Source organism: Equus quagga, unplaced genomic scaffold (assembly GCF_021613505.1).
Source record: "Equus quagga isolate Etosha38 unplaced genomic scaffold, UCLA_HA_Equagga_1.0 262_RagTag, whole genome shotgun sequence".
NCBI classification, from domain to species: Eukaryota; Metazoa; Chordata; class Mammalia; order Perissodactyla; family Equidae; genus Equus; species Equus quagga.
The window spans coordinates 258,095-278,253 of record NW_025799867.1 but is presented as its reverse complement, the minus strand read 5'-3'; the positions used below and the strand labels follow the sequence as shown (position 1 = coordinate 278,253).

At 45.6% G+C, this 20,159-nt stretch overlaps 1 pseudogene; it reads left to right on the top strand.

Annotated features, from left to right (window-relative positions):
- The first annotated feature begins 14,560 nt into the window (after positions 1-14,560).
- LOC124233836 (carcinoembryonic antigen-related cell adhesion molecule 6-like) lies at positions 14,561-17,947 on the top strand (annotated as a pseudogene).
- Positions 17,948-20,159: the final 2,212 nt, after the last annotated feature.

Here is a 20,159-nt window from a genome sequence, read left to right as displayed (position 1 = left end):
GGTCTTTGGGAGTGAAGCCCTCATGAATGGGGTTAGTGCCCTTATAAAGAGATCTTATAAAGTTCCTTCACCTTTCCTCTACATGAGGGCACAGCAAGAAGATGGCCATCTATGAGACAGGAAGAAGGTCCTTAGCAGACACTGAATCTGATGGTGCCTTGATCTTGGAATTCCCAGCCTCCTGAGCTGTGAGAAATAAATTTTGCTCTTTAAGCCCCCAAGTCCGAGGTATTCTGTTACAGCAGCCTAAATGGTCTAAGACATTCCCTGTTCCTCCTTCGTCCTTTTTCCCACATGAGGCCTTCCATCAGCTCCCTGGGATCCTTTGCTCTGTCTCTCTTCAAGGTCTGTCCCTCCTCCACTCTTGTCTCTTCTATCCACCCCTCCCAAACTTCTTCATTCCTACTCCTGTCCCTCAAAATGCTATAGTTACTGCAACTGCAAGTCTTCTCCCCCAAAGTGGGCTCTGAACGACATCAGCAACCACAAGAAGTGCCTGAGGATGAAGAAGCTCCTAGGAAACAGGCTGGGTGTTTTAGCCACATGCATGTGCTTTGGAGACACTCAGATGGCCTCCTGGTCTCTCCCAGGTCCCTACCTAAAATTTCATCCACAACCTCCATTGAATGACACATCATGGCAAAGGACATCCTGAAAGGGACTTCTGCTTATTATTGCTGGCAAGTCTTCATGTCTCATACTGAGCAGGTGACGACAACTTGCCCCATCTGTCAGAAACACAGTCCTGGTGAGAGTGGTCAGATGGAGCAAGGAGAAGCACCTCTTCCTTACAAACTAGTGAGGTGAAAGTTTAGAATTGAAGGGAAAATCTCCCTCTTTGTGTCTGTAGGTTTATGTAGGTATGTATGTGAAATGTCTTCCCACCTTCAAGTGGTGTTACTAAATTAGATTATAAACTCCCTTCAGGGAGGTCCAGCTGTGGGCTCTAGAGAAAAATAGTCGAATATTTCTAAAATGCCATAAATTAAGGGAAGCAAATGTATTCCAATGAAACTTTATTTCAACAGTAGTTATATCTCTGTAGTATGTCATCTGACCTTGAAGATAATCTTCAATATCTTTTGGTGACTTCAAATACTATCCTATGCTAAATTAAGATAATTATTAGCTATTCATGACAGATCTAGATGAATCTTAAGTAAGTTAACAATCTGAAATATGAATTAACGGGGATAAGTTTCAGGGTATAAATGTTTTTGCATGTGTTAGTGAATGTGTTCATTGTGTCGCAATGATAATGCGTACGGGAAGGACTTCTATGGTTATAATCATATCTGGGAGGCATATACATATGCTCTGCTGCAAAATGCTGGAGCATGACAGACAGTTCACCATGATCCACCTTCTAGTTTTCTCTGTGAAGTAGACATTCCTGTGGTTAAGATTATAACCCATCCATGAATGAGACTCTAGTAGGAGAAAATATGAAAGAAAACAATAGAGTATGGAAGATACGCAGGATGCGTTTTTGTTCAGGAAAAAGAGAGTAGTTTGTTCCTAACATGAAATGATGGGTTGTTTCTGAATGAGTAAGAGGAGAGTGTAGGAGAAAACCTGAATGGATATAAACAGTGGCAAAATGTTCACAGAAAGTGAATTTTGTTTGTCCTGGTCACAGCTGGCCCTGATTTGATGAGTTTATGTATAAGAATTTGTTTGTGTATAAGAATTTGTTGAAGGGGGCTTTGGTGAAGAGTATTGTACCAATATAAAACTAGAGTTTGGTTTTCTCTCGGGTAAGAGGACAAAATTTCCCTGGATTAGAAGCTGGCTCTTATTGAGAGGTTTTAAACATTTTGCTCTGCTTTCTCTTTAATTTCCCTAGAAGGTGAGATGCTGTGTCTTGTCAGAATAGTTCTCTGTATGATATGTGGACTTTGTCACATCCTTGATTTTTAAGAAATCAATTCTTCTCACCATCAAAAGGGTTAAGTCCTTACATCATTTTCCTTCGAACATTGACTCTTTAGACTCTTTTTCTCTTTGCTGTGCCACTTAATCAACCACATATCCCTGTCAGTTGCATTATTTTGGTAATGAACCATCGTCACATTTTTGACTTTTGAAATTTTAAATAAGTTAATCACAGCCATTTTAAGAGTCTTGCTAGTTTTTCATTTTACTGTGTTTCTCTGACAGCCAGAGTGCCCATCTACTGTGCAAGAGGACTGTCTCAGAGATCTGTGGACAAGGGCTTTGCCAGGTCCTCATGGAAACAGGCTTCTGAAGGCATCCCTTCTATGACTTTGAGATCCTTCTGGTAGACCAGGTCAGGACTTCAGGAGGAGGCACGAGACTGCTCACCCATGTTGGAACTGGACAAGATTGGGTTCCACAGCAATGAAGGAATTGGTGCAGGATGACTATGGGGCTGTGTTTGGAGTATTGGTTATACTTGAATGTTCTATTTTCTGGAGAGATGGAAGCCTTTTCTCTTTTCCCTTAAGTTAACTATAACACACAACATATAGTATCTGATCTAGACACTTAACATTTGTGAAGCCAATCATGCCAGACCAGAACATTTTCATTTATTTTTCAGCTAACGACTAGAGTGGATAATTGTTGATAAAATTAAACAAAGAGAATGGGGTGGTGCCCACTTCTCTTGTTTTTAACCCACAGGGCCAGGTTGACACAGGTGAAAAATTAAGACCAATAAAACCCAAGCATTCCCAAATCTGTAAAGCAGCAGGATAGATTATCTGTTTTTTAAGCAAAAAACCTTTACAGATGAAGACAAACAGAGTGAAGAGAAAGCTGGACTATACAGTGAAATGACAACTAGGAAATAAAGAAGACACGACATAATAGAGAATCACCACTGACAACCATCATGGTAGTAACTGCTTTAGGTGAGAACGTTGATGGATTTTGTTCCTGTGGGTAAAAGTCTGAGGAGGCACAGGAAGTTCACACAACCCAGTCTCTAAATATCTCCCCCAAAACACGTGTTAATGTTTTATGCTTATTGAGTACTAAGTACAGAATACTTGTTAATTACAATTATGGCTCAAAGATATGGTAGATACCATCTAAACCAAATAATAATGGGATAAATAAATTTTAGATGTCTCTTGATACAATAGAGAAAATATAGGATCACTTCTGTTACATTTATGCCAAAAACACATAAACTAATTCTCTTCATGAGGAAATAATAGACACACCCAACTGGGGGATACTTAACAAAATCTTGTCTGGGAGCTCTCCAAAAAAGTCAATGTCGTGAAACAAAAACAGAGATCGATAGACCTGACACCTGAATGCCACATGCCAGCCTCCACTTGGTCCAGCAACAGTAAGGAAAGGGAAAAGCACTTTGTTTTCTTTTGTTTTTAAAACTTTTTCCACAAAACTATTACTTGAAGAATTAGCAAAATTTGAAGGGAGTCTTTGGATTAGATTGTAATATCATGTCACTGTTCATTTCCTGTTATTGATAGATTTACTCGAGTTATGTAAGAAAAAGTCCTAGTCATAAGACAATGCACACTGAAGAATTTAAACCAAAAGGACAACATCAGTACACACAGAACATTGTTTTAATCCAACTGACCGCAATCAAGGTAGTTTTTCCCTTCAGATTTTTTTTTTTTAAAGATTGGTGCCTGAGCTAACAACTGTTGTCAATCTTTTTTTTTTTCTTCCTGCTTTTTCTCCCCAAGTCCTCTCAGTACATAGTTGTATATTCTAGTTGTGGGTCTTTCTAGTTGTGGTATGTGAGATGGCGCCTCAGTGTGGCCTGATGAGCGGTGCCACGTCCGTGCCCAGGATCCGAACCACTGAAACTCTGGGCTGCAGAAGCAAAGTGCATGACTTAACCACTGGGCCACAGGGCCAGTCTCTCCCTTCAGATTTTAAAGCAGCAGGTGTGGAACCCTTTGTTTTGAACCAAAAGCAACTTAGAAATATGATTTTTAAAAACTCCTTATCTGGAAGGAAATGATCAACACATTTTATTTCAGGTCCCTCCTCTCTTCTCAGTGCTTATGCTCTTCATCTTAGAGATGTAAGTTTTGATGATGGATGACCGAGGAATGTGCTTAAATTTTGGGGACAAGTGGCCCTCAAGAATATGGCCATGGATGTGGCTCCTGGACACCTCTCAGAGAAACCTCTGTAGAGACTTGATACTGCAGAACCATGAGAATCTTCTCTCAGTAGCTCAGGGCAATGTTCCAAATTCTCTTGCAGCCCATTATGATGGGTCTTCATTTCCTCAAGTTTCAGAGTCTGTGGGGTTCTGGAAGTGCCAATACAGCTCATAAAGTCCCAAGCTCATAAAGTCTGAGTATGAAATTCAGAGACTAGAGTGTCTGAAACAATACCACATAGAGAAAGAGACATTCCTTTTCACAGTTGGGTAAAAGACTTTAGATTTTAAAGTTGTAAAGGAGTAGTTGGAAAGGGGTGGGTTCCTTCTGAAGCCTTGTGTCTTTGAGAGATTTCAAAGATCATATGTGGCTAATACTAAATTAGAGGGTAATTGTGTCTCCTTCATGTTTTTCCAAGCCCTTACTGCTTTCCCTATTCTCCGGGATTAAGTCTTTAAAGCAGATATTATATTCCAATTGCAGAAAGAACAGCTTTGCATGATGGAGTGAGAATCCTCCCAAGATGCTTGTCTAGGCGAGAACGTGCAGGTGAGAGTTCTGGCAGGCTTCCCTTCGTTTCATCACTGTCCAATATGCGAGCCACTGTCTGCAAGAGGCTACTGAGCAAATGAAATGGGGAGAGTCCCAGTTGACCTCTGTTGTTGTGTAAAACACACAGCAGATTTCAAAGACTTAGAATGAAAAAAAGACCAAAATATCTCATTAATAATTTTATGTTGATTACATGTTTAAATTATAATACAAGGACAACTTAAAAGATAATAAAATGAAATGAATTTCACCTGTTCATTTTCACTTTTTTTTTTTTTTAAAGATTTTATTTTTTCCTTTTTCTCCCCAAAGCCCCCCGGTACATAGTTGTGTATTCTTCATTGTGGGTTCTTCTAGTTGTGGCATGTGGGACGCTGCCTCAGCGTGGTCTGATGAGCAGTGCCATGTCCGCGCCCAGGATTCGAACTAACGAAACACTGGGCCGCCTGCTGCGGAGCGCGCGAACTTAACCACTCGGCCACGGGGCCAGCCCCTGTTCATTTTCACTTTTTAAGCGTAGTGTCTTAGTTTGCTACTTTTTAAGTATAGTGTCTTAGTTCAAGTGTACTTCACTAGCTGGCATAGCAAAGTCCCACAAACCAGATGACTTAGAACAAACAGAAACATACTGTCTTACAGTCCTTGAGGCTGGAAGTCTGAGATCAAAGTATCGACAGCATTGGTTCCTTCTGAAGCCTGTGAAGAAATGTCTGTCACTCTCATAAAATCAATCAATCAAACAACAAATAAACAAACCCTTCTGTGACTTCCTACTACATTCAGTCCAAAGCAAAGATTCCTTCAGGTGACCCTCAAGGCCCTGTAGGATCTGACCCCCATACTTCAGGCACGCTAGCCTCTCTCAGTGTTGGGAGACGTGAGTGTGGCTGTGAGTAGGGAGGGTGGGTCTCTAGATCCCTCCATTCCTTGGACTACATCCCCATTTCCATGAATTTTGTCGTAAGGTCTTGTAGACTAAATCTCCTGAGCATTTTCTGCAGGAAGCGTCCCTTTGGTGTAGCTATTTGTACGTGGCAGCCCTGCTAGGATTATTTGTAATGCCTGGTCCAACAGCTTTAAGGACTGGGTCTCCATTTTAGTCTAAAACATAGTGAGCTGTTCATCCATCTGCCACAAATAGTGACGGAGTCTGTGATACATGCTTCTCTGAAGTCCCCACTGTGGGAGAATGGAGAATAGAAACTTAACTATGATCCTTTTCTGCTATTTTTGGAGTGCTGTTCAAAGCCACAGGTAATATTTTTATTCCATAAGATCCAGGTACTCCTACATAATTGCTTACATAATTGCTTGAGTATTTTGGTTTAGTATTATAGACTAGGACAAGGGGCCCCAATTGGCAAATCTCTGTAACCTACCATATGGCAACGATCAGTCTGACTGGTGGAATCTCTCAAAGTATACTCCAGGGAAATGTTTCTCATGTTCTCAGTGTTGTTTAGAATTACCCTGGCTGCTTTTTGAGAATGGAGATCCCTGGACTCCATGTTCTTATGGCCAAGCCTGAGATAAATGGGGCTGGGGTGGGGATATGTTCTTCTTCTTCTCGAGAGAAGCTGCAAGGTGCAGGTAAAGGGCCTTAAGGTGAAGTTCTAACATGGGAGAGACAGGAAGATTAAGAAGAATGATCCAATCTATGACATGACCCCTCGTTTACTGGATGTGGGAGACCTAACCATGACTCCCTGCATTTAAAATAAATATTTGTTAAATGATTCTCAAATTTTCTAACCTTGAGATTTCATGTTTGTGCAGGCGCCCATCACACACACAATGACACACATACACACACACTCAGACACCCCTCAGGGACATTACAGGATCGTGGACTACACCAGTCAGGCATCAAGAGCAGAACAGGTACAGTGAATGACCCACAGGGTGTCCCTGGGGAAATCAGCTCAGAGGCTGTCCTGAGGGTTGAAATGGGACTAGGGGTGACAGCAGGTGTCTCAGAGGCATAAGGGGTCTTCAGGGAGGAGGGAGGACATCAGGGAGCTGGATAGTGATGTCAAGGGAGGAAGGCTCACTATTCCCAACAGAGAACACATCTCTCTACAACAGCTGTGCATACAGAGGATGCCCTTGGCCAGGCTTCCGGTACCTCAGCCTGAACACCAACCCTGATACAAGGTGCAGAATTTGCAGTCTGTGTTTCAAATGGGTGAGATTGAGATTGACAGTGACATCAAGGGGAATCTATAATTCCAAGCTCAAAAGCCTGGCCTATGAAGTGAGAAAATATCCGTGCTTCCTCTATTAAATTCCCAAGGTAGCACTGCTGTCATCTAAATTAGCTGCAAGTTCAGTCATTCCCTGGGCTCCTCCTCCGCAGATCCTCTTGCAGACACATAGGGTGGCCCACAATTGTCCCTTCATCTCTGATTTGTTCAGTTGCTGCCACCTCCTCACAGATGACAGATAATTAGGATGATGGAGACTGAAAGCCTCATCCCATAGGTGACCGGGAAGAAAGGCCTTGGCATCCAGACTGGTGAGGACAGGGGGGTAATGACCATTCTGAAGATCTGGGGGTATTGGTAAAGGCAAGCAGTCAAACAGAGCTACCCAAGTGTGATGGGGACAGAGAGTTGATGAAGGACTGGGTCAGGAACTAGAACAGAGGGGCCTCAGCCAGAAGCACTGAACTGGGAAGTTCTTGAATGTTTGCAGGGAAAAGGCTGGATTCCCCAGAGGAAATGACTCAGCTGCAGCAACTGAGTGGCCTGTGCGCTCCTGTCTGCTCATCATCTACCACTCATTCCTACAGCAGTAGCAGTCTCTCCTCACATCCACCTGCCCAAACTCATTGTGCCCCTTCACTGTCCAACTCCACCTGAAGGGACTCTGGGGTTTCTTTCCTGCACTGCAGGGAGGGGGAGGGAAGGCTGAGTTCACCAAAAAACAGACCAGCAATGGTGTCCTGAGAGGTGGGGTAGGCAGACCCCAGGACCTGAGTCGTGATCTGGAGTTGATGGTGAAGCCCAGAAACTAACAGCTCCCTCAGGCCTTGACAGAACTGTTCCACGCTGAATGACACCTCCCTGATTCTTCCCAGTAGGAAGGCTCTTGAAATACCTGAGAGGGCCAGTCTCCTACTCTGGAAGGTACAGCCTGGAATATTCCACAGCAGCACTGCCAGGGCCCACATGCACAGATCCTAACTGACAGAACCTTCAGGGCCACAGGCTCATAGTCATTTTCCCCAGTGCCCACACTTGTGCATGGGCACGTTGGCCCTGAGTGTCTAGCGTCATTGTCTACTGTGCTTGGAATCATCTCCCTCCCCAGTGACTTGGGCCCTGGCATTGGTTCCAGGTCACCAGTCCAGGAGGCCACATCCTCCGATGGGAGATTCCTCCCTGGGGTCCCTGATGTCTTTCCCAGGAGTTTCATCCAGAGCAAATGTAAGGCAGATTTGCGGGCTGGGTGTTGTGGCAGTAGAAAAATTTGCATTAGTCTCAGGTGATGGAAAAGGTCCACAGGAGTGCAAGGAGGAGCATGAGTGCCCTGTAGTGATCGTTTCTGCTGGAAGAAGAGCAAAAGGGCCAGGAGAGCCGAGAGATTTGGGCTGACCTTGCATAAAGGGCACAGTCAGGTTCCAAAGGAGGCATGTGTAGGGGTGATTACCTTATGGCTGCCTGTAGTTTACCAGCTGGAAGACTGGTTTTTCAAAGCGTGTAACTCCAAGTCAAAATAGCACCACTGGGTTGTAATGCAGTCAGATGAGGGACATACTATAGACATTGGGATGAAAAAATACATGACAACAAATCTCTATTCTATGTCATTAGACAGTCTGCTCTGTTGCTCTTACCACTGTGGCTTAGCAATGAAAGTAAAGTCATGTCTATCATTAGGAAAACATGGCATATGAAGTAGAAAATTATCTCATAGGTGTTTCTCTTTATTTTCGGAATCATATACCTGGGCATCATTCCTTAAGTAGGAATCTACTTCCAATAAATGAGTTTTCTCTGAGACTGGCCAGTGTCAGGGCCTCAATCCCAGCCCCGTGGGCTGACAGCACCCTGCCACCCAACTTGGCTCCCCTCTCTGTAGCACAGGAGCCTTTTATGCTCCCTCATCTTGAGGAGAGGGGTTCTTTTTACTGTTCTCACCATTCACCCATTCACTCATACGCTGGTCAGAAACTCTTGCCCATCTTGGATTTGATACTTCAATTACTGACCTCTGTTTTTGTCCTTCATGTATCTGAACATTGTGACAGGATGTGCCTCTGCTCTTCATTTTCTGGAGAAATTTCTCAAAAACAGTTGCCTTCATCAACCTTCAACAGACCTCCACTTAGTGCCATCATCATTACCCAGAAGGACTTGGACACGTTGTTTGGTAGTTAGATGCATTCCAGCTCTTAGGGGGAAATCTGACTCTCTCCACAGGGATGACCAGTAGAAATGGACAAAGAGCAATTGCATTAGTGTTCACAGAAGATCTATAGGAACACATGAAAGCTTAAAATCATAGGAAAATCCATGTAAAATCCACATTCCTGTTCTAAAACATGGATCCTGGTCAGCTTTCACCATTTCTGTAAGAGAGAAACTACAAAAAGTGACATTATCAATGAACTAGAGAATGAAATATGCATCACAGTTACTGATAAAACTAAAATCGTTACTTGTTTCCTTAAAGAGCATCCAGTGCATTTTATTCATTTTCACAGTGATGCAGGTGCGCCCTTCTGTCAACATGCTTTCTACAGTTTTGTGACCTGGTAGAAACGGTTCTCCTTTTCCCTTGAAATCTCAAGTACAAAATTAGAGGTGGCTACTAGGTGTTCGCCCAGAACCTTCTGCCTGTGACCAGCAGCAGGAGGAGCTATCTTGCAGTTCTCATGGTCCGCAAGACGGTGGAGGCACCCTGGGCTGTCCTTGCACCCTGATGTTCCCGTGTCCCTGGGATGCTGATGGGCAGGCGTGGGGCTCACAGCCAGAAAGTTGCAAGCTGTCTTTGCGGCTCCTTCCCAACCATCACCAGAACCCTGTGCTCTTCGCCTCCAACTGCTTCCAGTGACACTGGGAAGTTCTGGAAGCTGTATGCCTACTGGAAAACACTGAATCCCTGCTCATCTCTCATGAGCAGCTCTTGGGAGCACCTGGACCCTGGAGCCACCCTCCAAGATTCCACCAGAGAGACCTTCCAGTTCCTTCAGGTGGTGGTCCCTGAGAATTGGATGCCCTTTCCCACAAGGCACCTCGATCTCATCAGCAGGCCTTTCTCTCAGTTGCAGGGAACATCACATGGGTGGAGAGTTTGGCTAGCTTGACACCTAAGAGCCTGTCTTCTCAGCCAGGGAGACAGTGCTGAGGCCTCAGGCAGTGCCAGGATGAGAGAAAGAGGTTTGACAAGGTAAGTGCTGTGAGAGCAGGAGGCAGAGCCAGGGCACCGGCCACTACAATTAATCTCTGATGAGAGATGAGGACAACACAAGGTTCCTTCCTTGTGTCTAGGGGACTCTAAACAGAAGTGTCCACTCCAGCCAAATATCTGTGAAGATGATACCTGAGCCAGGCCAGATATGCAGCCATCCCTGTCTGTATGCAGTAACAGATGCTTAACCAACAGTGTTAAATGGATGAAGGAAACCATACATGGGAAGCCTGTCACTCCCTTGTGACACTTGTGGGTCACAGTATGTTTTGTGGAGACACAGGGGCACTGCCATCAGCATGGGAGGAGGCCAGCAAGTGCCCATGGGTGTCTCAGAGATTGGACTGTACCCCTTGCAGAGTCAGGAGGGAAGACCCTGACCTCTTAACAGAGAGGGGTCATTTACCATTCATCAAAGAAAATCACACTCCTTCCCCATCTCTACCTTGTGAGTAAGTTCTCCTCTCCCCAGAAGCCCTGGGCCAGGAAGGTGTGTCCTTCCTCTTCTCACAGAGACCTGACCTGATACAAACTCTGGCTACTCTGTGAAGGAAAATTTACAACCAAGGGAGTTTGGAGCCTCAGAGTTTGGATCACAAAGAAGTCATGGGGTGACGCCTCATCCCCAAGCTCCCTGGTTTGTGGGGACACTTGGCTGTGGTCCCCTGAAGACATCTCACCAGCCCATGGAGTCAGGGGGAAGGAGGAGAATTTCTCATCCAGCATGGGACGGGAGAACCTGGAGGTGTGTTTGCTTCCATCCCAGAGGTGCTGAGGGTTCCACGGGGGCCTTCCCTTCTCTAACAGAGGAACCCATGGGATCCCCTGGCTCAGTCTCTATGTGGAGCAGTTCCAATTCCAGGGCCCTGTTAGGGTATGTAGAACAGAAGACAGACAAGGACACAGATGACTCAGAAGTAATGCCCCATTGCTGTGATGGGAGAAACACAGGCCATTCTGGGGACCATCCCTCCAGGCCTTAAGACATCCTAGCATGCCTTGAGACCTCAAAGGACCACTCACTGGATGTTTCCTTTGAAGCTTGGAGGCAGAGAGCTCCTCCTGAGGCAGCACATCCACCAGGCAGCCCAGGACACTGGATCAGGAGTCCATTGGACAATGCCTGTCTTCTCCCTGGGCTCACCCTGCATTGGGATGGAGTAGGGCAGCCTGGGGCCCACAGAGAACAGAACCATGGCTGACAGGTGTCTCAGCATTAAGGTCAGAGCCCACCTCTGTCCAGGGCTCAGGGCTGACTCACACCCTCTGGAACATGGTCAATATCCCTGGTGCAGTCCCTGTCATTGGCTGCAGGTCTCCTCATGCCTTTCAGGGGGCAGCATTTGCAGCCACAGACCATGTAGGGAATCAACACATGAATGTGGCTTTCTGTAATGAGGTGGAGAAGGAGGCTGATTTCTCTCTCTCTCCAACAGGTCCTTCTGAGCCCCTCCTACATGCCTGCTCTGTTCCACCTGCCCCTTCTCAGGGCCTCAGAACACCCTGCTCTGTCAGAGGTCCCTGTGCAGCTCCCCACTCCCTGCCTGGCACCACCCATGGGGAAGGCAGGGTGACCACAAGAAAGTCAGCCAGGCAGAGGACAGAGGCCCTTAGGATGTCCAGGGAGCACATGGACAGGCTCTGAACCACAACTCAGCCAACACACATGGAGAGGGAGGGTCTTCTTGAAACCATCCAATGAGGACCAGGGATCCCACAGTCACCTGATTTCCCATCAACATGATCTTCTCACCCAGGAAACATAGGAAACCTCCCCCCTCACACCCAGGAACTGTACCTCCTTCTGAGATGCCTTTACTTGGTCTCCGTCCCCTGAAGCAGAGTCCAGGCTGGTGACACTGGAGATAGAGGGCAGGTCCCCTCACCAGTCATCATTCAGTTTGCCCCTTTCTTACCACCAGAGCCACCTCAGTGACCTTCCTGCTGGGAGCAAATCCAACCTTAACAGAGCATCTGAGGACACTGGGTAGACCCTGGTGCCCAGCTGAGTTTCTGTGTCACAGATAAAAATAATGCTCCAGGTTTGGGGACTACTGGGTCTCTGTGTGGTGCTGACAGACCCCAAGGCCAGGACACAGCAGAAACCAATGCTGGAGTTGGCAAGTCATATTCTCAGGGGATGAGACTCCCCATCAGCCTTATAATTGAAAGTGTGCTCCTCAGGCCAGTGTATCAGCATCACATGAGACTGTTAGGTGCAGACTCTTGGGTCCACCCCACACCTTCTGGGTCAGAAGCTGCATTTTAGCAGGATCTGCAGACCCTCCCTGTGCACAGGAGAAGGAAAAAATCTGTCCCATTCCTCATATCATGGGGTCTCAGCCTGCGAGGCAACCATGTTACCAGGGCAGCTGCTAAAGTAGCCCTTCTAAGGTGTCACTTGGGCACTCACAATCTTAATCAAGTTCCACCTGTGATAGGGATGCACAGTGGGGGTGACAACCTTGTGACTACAGTTCCTGATGTGGCTCCCAGGCTCCTGCTCTGAAGTGAAAAGCCAGGTGAAGATGACAAAGGGGAAGGGTGACGGTGCACTGGGACGCAGAGCTGTGGGCACTGACCAGGACAAAACTTCCTTGGCGTGTGCTTGTTCAAAAAGTGGCACAGATGTGTGTGTGCGTGCGTGTGTTTGTGTGCGCTTGCATGTATGGGGATGAGAAGCACTGCTGAAGAAGGCAGAGGATTCAGCAGGTTTCAGGGGACAGAAATATAGATAAAAGGGCGAAGAGATAGAAGGGGATGAAGGAGGGAGGAATGAAGGGACAGGGAGGGAGGGTCCTTGGCAGAGACCCTGCCCCTGGCCCATGTGAGTTGGTGAGGACTCCTGCCCATGGAGGAGGATCAGCACAGAGAGAGGAAGGACAGAAGTGCTGACCTGTTGGGGCAGAAGTGCTTGTGAGCATTTCTGGACCCAAAGCTTTTCTCACAGAAGGAGAGACAGAACAAGCAGCAGACACTGTGGAGCCCCCTTTACACCTCCCCTGCAGAGGGCATGTCCCCTGGAAGGGGCACTTGCTGACAGGTGAGAGGGGATGATTCCCTGAGAGTGGGTGGGAGGTGGGAGAACAGAGACTGGCTGTGGTTTCCTGGGGAGGACAGGGTTCTGCGTGGGGAGAGAGCACTTCTGTTTGGAACTGAGGGGGAAGCGCATGGGAGCAGAATAGGATGAAGTGTGAGTACTCAGGAACAGGAATTTCTCAGTGAACTGGAATTGGTGACAGGTAGGAAAACCTCAGTTACTGTTCATTTCCCAAGTTATTCATCACTGATTATTGAATTTTGAAAAACGATGATAATTTATGTGAGGTGACAACAAAAAATCACCTGAATCTGGGCACTAACCATCCTTACCCACCACCATCAGATATTGACAAATAAGCACTAGGATGTGGAGGGTCCTGAGAACATTCATTCATTCATCCACCAGTGTCTACAGCCGGTGTCTATATAGGGCAATGGGGGTACAAGATCAGACAAGCCTCTTCTCTCAGAGCTCACATTCCATGGGTAGGAGGACAGATAATCAAAGATATCTAGAAAGTGATGTCAGTGACTGACAAGTGCCGTGAAGGGAACAGAGCAGAGAAAGGTCAGAAATTGAAGGCCCATGGTCTTTCGAGCAGGTACTCAGGGAAGTTATCTCCCAAGGATGCCCCTGAGAGTGAGCACGGCACTGAGGGCAGAGAGGGAGTGAGCTGGGCAGACACCTGGGGAAGAGTATTGGAAACAGAGGAAATAAGTTCAGAGGGGCTGAATTAATGGTGGTCATGATGCTGACCTTGATCAGAAGGAGACACAGACATACACACTCCAAGTCTTAGAGATGAAAAATCTTGCTAGCACCCGTGGCCTCGTGTTTCCAACCCAATACATAGGCTCTCAAAGCAAATAATCAACAACCAATCTATAGCTCAGAGAGAGATTTCAGGAGCTAATGTAAGAACTAACGCAAAGGTGTTCGCTTCCCCAGAGTAGAAAACAATCCAGGGAAACATTGTTTACAGCATGGTTATATACTATTTCAGGACAAAGACCAAATATCAAGTATGATAGGAGCACAATTTGTTTTCAAAGACACAAGGAGATGTTTAGCACATACGCAGCAGGTCCACTTTCACTTCATTCTTTTGGAAGAAAGATTGTCATCAAAGTACTGGTATTGGAGTCAGAAAGGGAGCCACTCACCCCAATCTTTAAAGAGTGAATTCTTTCCTTTGGAAAGTATTTGAAGCACATGTGCAATGTGTGGGCAGAGACGCATAAGTTTGGCAGCTCTGGGAAAAACAAGGTTTACTCTGAAGCAGATTTAAACCAGAATGGCCTCTCATATCCCTCAATACTTGAAAAATTTTTATTCTTATTCTTCTCAACAAGGTCCGGATATTGATTGCTCTCTCTCTCTTCCATCCTTGTCTCACTCTTAACCGTCTGGAACCCACCCACCCCCCACTGCCCAACTCACTACTGAATCGGTGCCACCCAACGCTCTTGCAGGGAAGGATGCTATTCTTGTCACCAATCTGTCTGAGAATCTTTTAGGCTATGTCTTGTACTAAGGGGACAGAGTAGAGCCCAAACTTCAAATTCCATCATACGTAGTAGACACATAAGAAATAACCCCAGGACCTAGATACAATAGTTTAGAGAAAATATACCCTGTTGGAGCCCTGCTGTTCTAGAATGACACCCAGGAGGACACAGGATACTACACCTTACAAGTCTTAAAGAGAACTGTGCCATACGAAGTAGGAACTGAACAGCTCCATGTACACTATCAGTGATTCCTCTCTGCCCTCTGGGTGTCAGTTGGCTGAATTCTACTTCACACACACAGGATGGACAGGCCTGGATGGTGCCTACATCCCACTCTGTACTATGTCACCCATTGGGATTTGAGCATTTAGTGCAGGATACACACAGTGGAGACAAACTTTAAAAGAATGGAATTCTTTTCCTGGAAGCAAGGCCCTGATATTCTCTGCAGAGAGAAGGACCAGATGATGAGAGTAACTCAGCAGAAGGTGATCAATCTCAGCCCAGCCTCTTGGGAAAATTCCGGGGCCATGGCCCTGAGAAAGACCCTGCAGGGCTCAGTCAGAGCCTGAATGAGGGGTCCCCTGGGATCCTCACAGAGATTCTCAGCTCAGGAAGGCCTTGCCCAGACCCCTGTGGGATCCCAACTCCAGTCACCCTGGGGAGACTGTGCCAGTGTTGGCTTTTGGCCTCCTGGCAAGGGCTGAAAGAGAGCAATAATTTCCTGGCTTCCTGAGTCCCAAGTCTCCTGAGCTGTTCACCTGTTAGCGCTTAGCCCCAAGAGCCACATCTGGGCTGTGGTGGAGCTCGGACTTTCACCTGAGACCCAGGGTGGAGACCACAGATGGGCAAGATCCCCTGGCCATTAGTTGACTGCCCTGAGAGACTTAGGAGACTCCAGAGGAAGGTCAGTGTCCCCAGGGGAGGCACAGAGGAGAGAAGATGCTGTTGGCACCTCCTGGTCCACCAGGGATTAGGCCCAGGGGCATTCTCTCTCAGAATCAAACAGGAATGGTTGCCATTTATTTGGGCAGCTTCTCTCTGGCAAGGTTTAAGTCAGGCACTCTGAATACTTTAAGGTTAATTCACTGAGAACCTGGCAGTCAAATATTTATCCTACTTCATTGAGGGAAAACAGAGGCAAAGGAAGATAAAGTCTTTGAACCAGGGAAACACAGAGCAAGAGCAGCAGACACGAGGATGGTCTGCGGCCACAGCCCCATCCACTCTTCCACCCTGGGGTCTTATTAGGTGTCTGTGGACTTCAAGACCAACTTCCAGCTCAGATCCTCTCTACTTATGTGTCTCCAGTTCAAAGGGAGAGATTCTGGTCTTGGGAGTGAGAGCAAGTGGAGAAATCATGTGTGTTCACTCTAGAACTAAATTCCCTGCATCAACAATCAGAGTCAGTGCAGGGAATGTCCAGGCCGCTCCCTCAGCTGCCCAATCCACACCTCCCTGCACTGGACTTGATGTCACTTATTTGTTTCCTGATATGTTGGTGTCACTCCCACTGGAGTACAAAGGAAAGACTTTGCCGTCTCACTCCCCACTCTATACCTGCAGCCAGCACAGAGCCCACATGCAACAAACTCTCAATTGCTTTAGATGGAGGAAAGAATGAACAGTGAATGAATGAATGAGTGATCCAAAATCTCTTCGGAGACTGGAAACTGGATGCAGAGTCCTTGGAATTTGGCCACACAGGACAGGTTCTCTTACCCTCCAGGGGCTAAGGCCCATGTCTCAGGTCTTTAATGCTCAGAGAAATATTCCTTCCTGCAATTGGTCTGAGAACCTGGGGTGTTAATCACAATTTTCCCATATAGAAGAATTTTAACTTCTCCTCAAATTTGTATCTCACAACCACCAAACACAAGTGGTCCATGAGGGCCAGATTTGCAGAAAGTTTAGGCTGTCTGCTTTCATCTGTCACCCCTTCCTCATTTGTACATGTCCACATGTATAATAATCTATATTTTCTTTTTTCTCTGTGTTTTTAATGTCATAGTCAAGAAATAAATCATTGCCAAATCGCAAGTTATGAAGCTTTCCCTCTATATTTTCCTCTAATTATTATTATTCTATATAATATATATACATTATGAATATATAGAAAATAATCCATTATTATTCTATATAAGCGGGAGTGATTTTGAGTGTTGAATTTGTCTCCTGCAATTTTGATGAATTTATTAGCTGTAACAGTTTTGTGTGTGTGTGTACGTGGAATCTTTACAGTTTTTGACATATAAGATTACGTCTTATGTAAAAGTGATCTTTCTCTACTTTCTTTCCAATATGGGTGCCTTATATTTCTTCTTCTTGCCTGATTATTGTAGCTAAAACTGTACTATCTTGAATAGAAGTGGTGAAAGCAGCATCTTTGTCTTGTTCGTAATCTTAGAGGAAAGTATTCAATGTTTCACCATTGAGAATGATATTAGCTGTCGGTTTTTCACTTATAACCTTTGTCATCTTAGTTTGTTTCCTTCTATTCCTAACAGAGCCTTTTTTTATTAATACTTTAACCACTTTTCTCTAGAGATTTCGTTCAGTGTGACATGCAATCCAGAGGTCTGGAAATAAAGGTCAAGTCAGATTGAGAAATCCTTTAGATTATAAGCTCTTCAAGTCCTAAGGTTGTAAAGACTGGGCAGGGCCATCCTCATTCCATAATAAGTTATTTAACAAGAAGTAAATGCCTTCTCAGTTTATGAAAGATTTCCTTGGCTCCAGACATGGACAGGGCTGGCAAGTCTGCCTTCTCCGACATGCACAGAAGTGTTTACAGGGAATGTGGTCTGATCCCTTCTGAAGTCAAAGAAAGGTCTAGGAAAAAGTCAATGGAAGTTCACGATAGAAAAATTACATGTGATAGTGAGGTTGCAAGACCTGTGGGATGAGAAGAGGATTCTAGTGCTGATACTACACAGATGTCCAGGAGCACAGGTAAGCGGCCAACCTGAGGCTACCTGGAGATCAGAATGGGTGGTGCAGCCCTCTTCTTACAGATCATTACCTGAACAAAGAGACTAATTGTTCTGTAGGGATCAGGGCCATCCTCTGTGTCACATTTTCAGAGCTCACTGGAGTCCCATGAGTGGCGGAGATCTCTGAGGAATGAACATGGCCCCAGGCCTCCCTGAGTCAGACACCTCCTCTGTTTCTCCACAGAGCCAGTGTCAAAGCCCTCCATCTGAGTCAGCATAGGACATAAGTTCCCCAGTCACAGAACATAAGGACCCCGTGGTCCTGACCTGTCTCACAAATTACACCAGTATCTCCATCCAGTGATTCTTCATTGACCAGAGTCTATGGCTCATGGAGAGGATGAAGCTGTCCCAGTACACAGCACCCTCATCACAGACCCGGTCAGGAGGGAGGATGCCAGGGATTATCACTGTGATATCTTCAACCTGGTGGAAAGTCCTTAGACAACTTGCATTGAGCAAATAGAAGCTTGGAAAAGTGAACATACATTGTTATTATCAATGACTCAAGGTCACATTCCACTCCAGATCCCATCTCTTGGTCTCTGTTTAACCATCTCAACAGTGGAAGGACGGGCACTGTTTGTGCAATGAGGAGTGGGGGTGCAAGATAAGCTCTCAGGAATCACAGCTCTATTCCTTTTCCCTGGGGAACTATAGATGGCACCTGGACTGTGATGCAGACAATGGGAATAGACCAGAGGACACCCATAAGGATAACAACACTCATGTTTTTCTCCCTTTCTGATTTCTCCTGAACTTTTTCTAAAGTCTTCTTCAGCATTCTTATTTTCATGGCAATAGTTATTTGTGTAAGTTCAGTAAGACTCAGCCCTGCTTATTACTAGGATATCATTGGAAACATTGATGGTATAACCATGGTTTTGAGTCAAATTTCCTACTTGAAAATGATGTCCACAGGATCAGATAGGACCTCACACTTTCAGGAGCTAAGGTTGACTTGATGGGAGTTTTGGGGATCTGGAGAAGAGAGGATGTCACTCAAAGCTGGAGAGACTGCAGGTGAGTCCTGATGTCTGGGCTTCCTAATATCAAGAGACTGTTAAAAGTCCCATCTGAGGTTCCTTAGGAAAGCCTGCATCAGAGGAAACTAGTGATGACTGTGCAATCCCACTGCACCTGTGTAAATAATCAGGCCAAATGGAACGAGAGCAGCCTTGTTTTAGCATCAAGAATGTTCTTCCTCAGAGATGATCTTGGATCAAAATGCAAGTGACTGTCACAGAAATGTTCTGTCTCATGGAAAAGTCCAGCAAGCACAGCCTTCTAATGATCCGATTCTGGCCCTGTTCACTGTCTCTCAGTTATTTGGCACCTCATTATAAATTGCAGGGAACTGATGGAGGTGCAGACTGAGTCTTGGCTGATAGAGATGTCCTTGTGTCTGCCTCCCATGGGGCAGAAAGCAGTATGTCATGACCTAGAGGCCTGATGTTCCTCTCAGACTCACTCAACTTTAGACATTTCTTCATGACTATAGGCCCTTGGCCTCCATTTTCTTAGAGCATTTCCTTTAGAAATATAATTACAATCTGTAATTGCAGATTCTTTCTCTGCCCTTTTGAAATGTATATAGGTCTCCATAGAATTTTCTTGCCAGGTTTAGGATCCAGGGACTGTCTTTCCCAAGGGCCTGGGCCCAACCCTTTGAAATGTAACCCTCTTGGCAGATACAGCCACTACCTCCCAGTCTTTGAGGGAGGGCAGGAGCCTACCCTCAGTGGGTCCCTTTACAACCAGTATTTAAATATACCTCCTGTCAAGAATTTATGAGAAGTTTTACTTCTTATTTGAGTAAGGCTTATTAGCAAACACAAATCACCTCTAGTTCCCTCTACTTGCTCTTGAAATCTCTCCAGCCTTTTGTTTCAGGGTCAGTCTCTCTCCCTTATTTCGTTGGTCTTGAATAAAGTCTTTCTGCCTCTTTAACTTCATCTGGTGCAGCTTTTACTTTGACATTACCCATGTGTAAATAGCTGATTCTGTCATCTTACACACAATGTCAATCCTTACCATATTTTCAAGTCATGCTATTTCTTTTCGTATTTCTCTATAATCCTCCAAAAGAACATTTCCAATTTTCCACCCTCCCTTCTGACTTGACATTCACAGCAGGAGATGGCCTGACTGGCCAGAACCTTCAGGGGTCTCAGGTTGCTTCCTGCCCAGTCATTGTCCCCAGGACCTGAGAAGAATTGTGAGTTAACGTCCAATGACTTGAGGGAGATATGGAAGGCATCCCCACCACAGCAGCCCTCACCTCCACAGGGTCCTCATTCCACACATTACCACCTCTCTTTTAAGGAACAAAGTCACATAGATATTTAAAGTTATTCTGTCATAAAACCCGACAACTCCAAGACAAACAGGATTTTCCTCCTTAGCAACCCAAACACCAGCACTGGACCATCCTGTATAGGGCCCTCTCCAGCCTTGGTCTCAGGCCAGGCATTTGTGTCCTCATTTCTTTGCTTTCTTGGATGTTTTCTATAAACCCCACATGCTT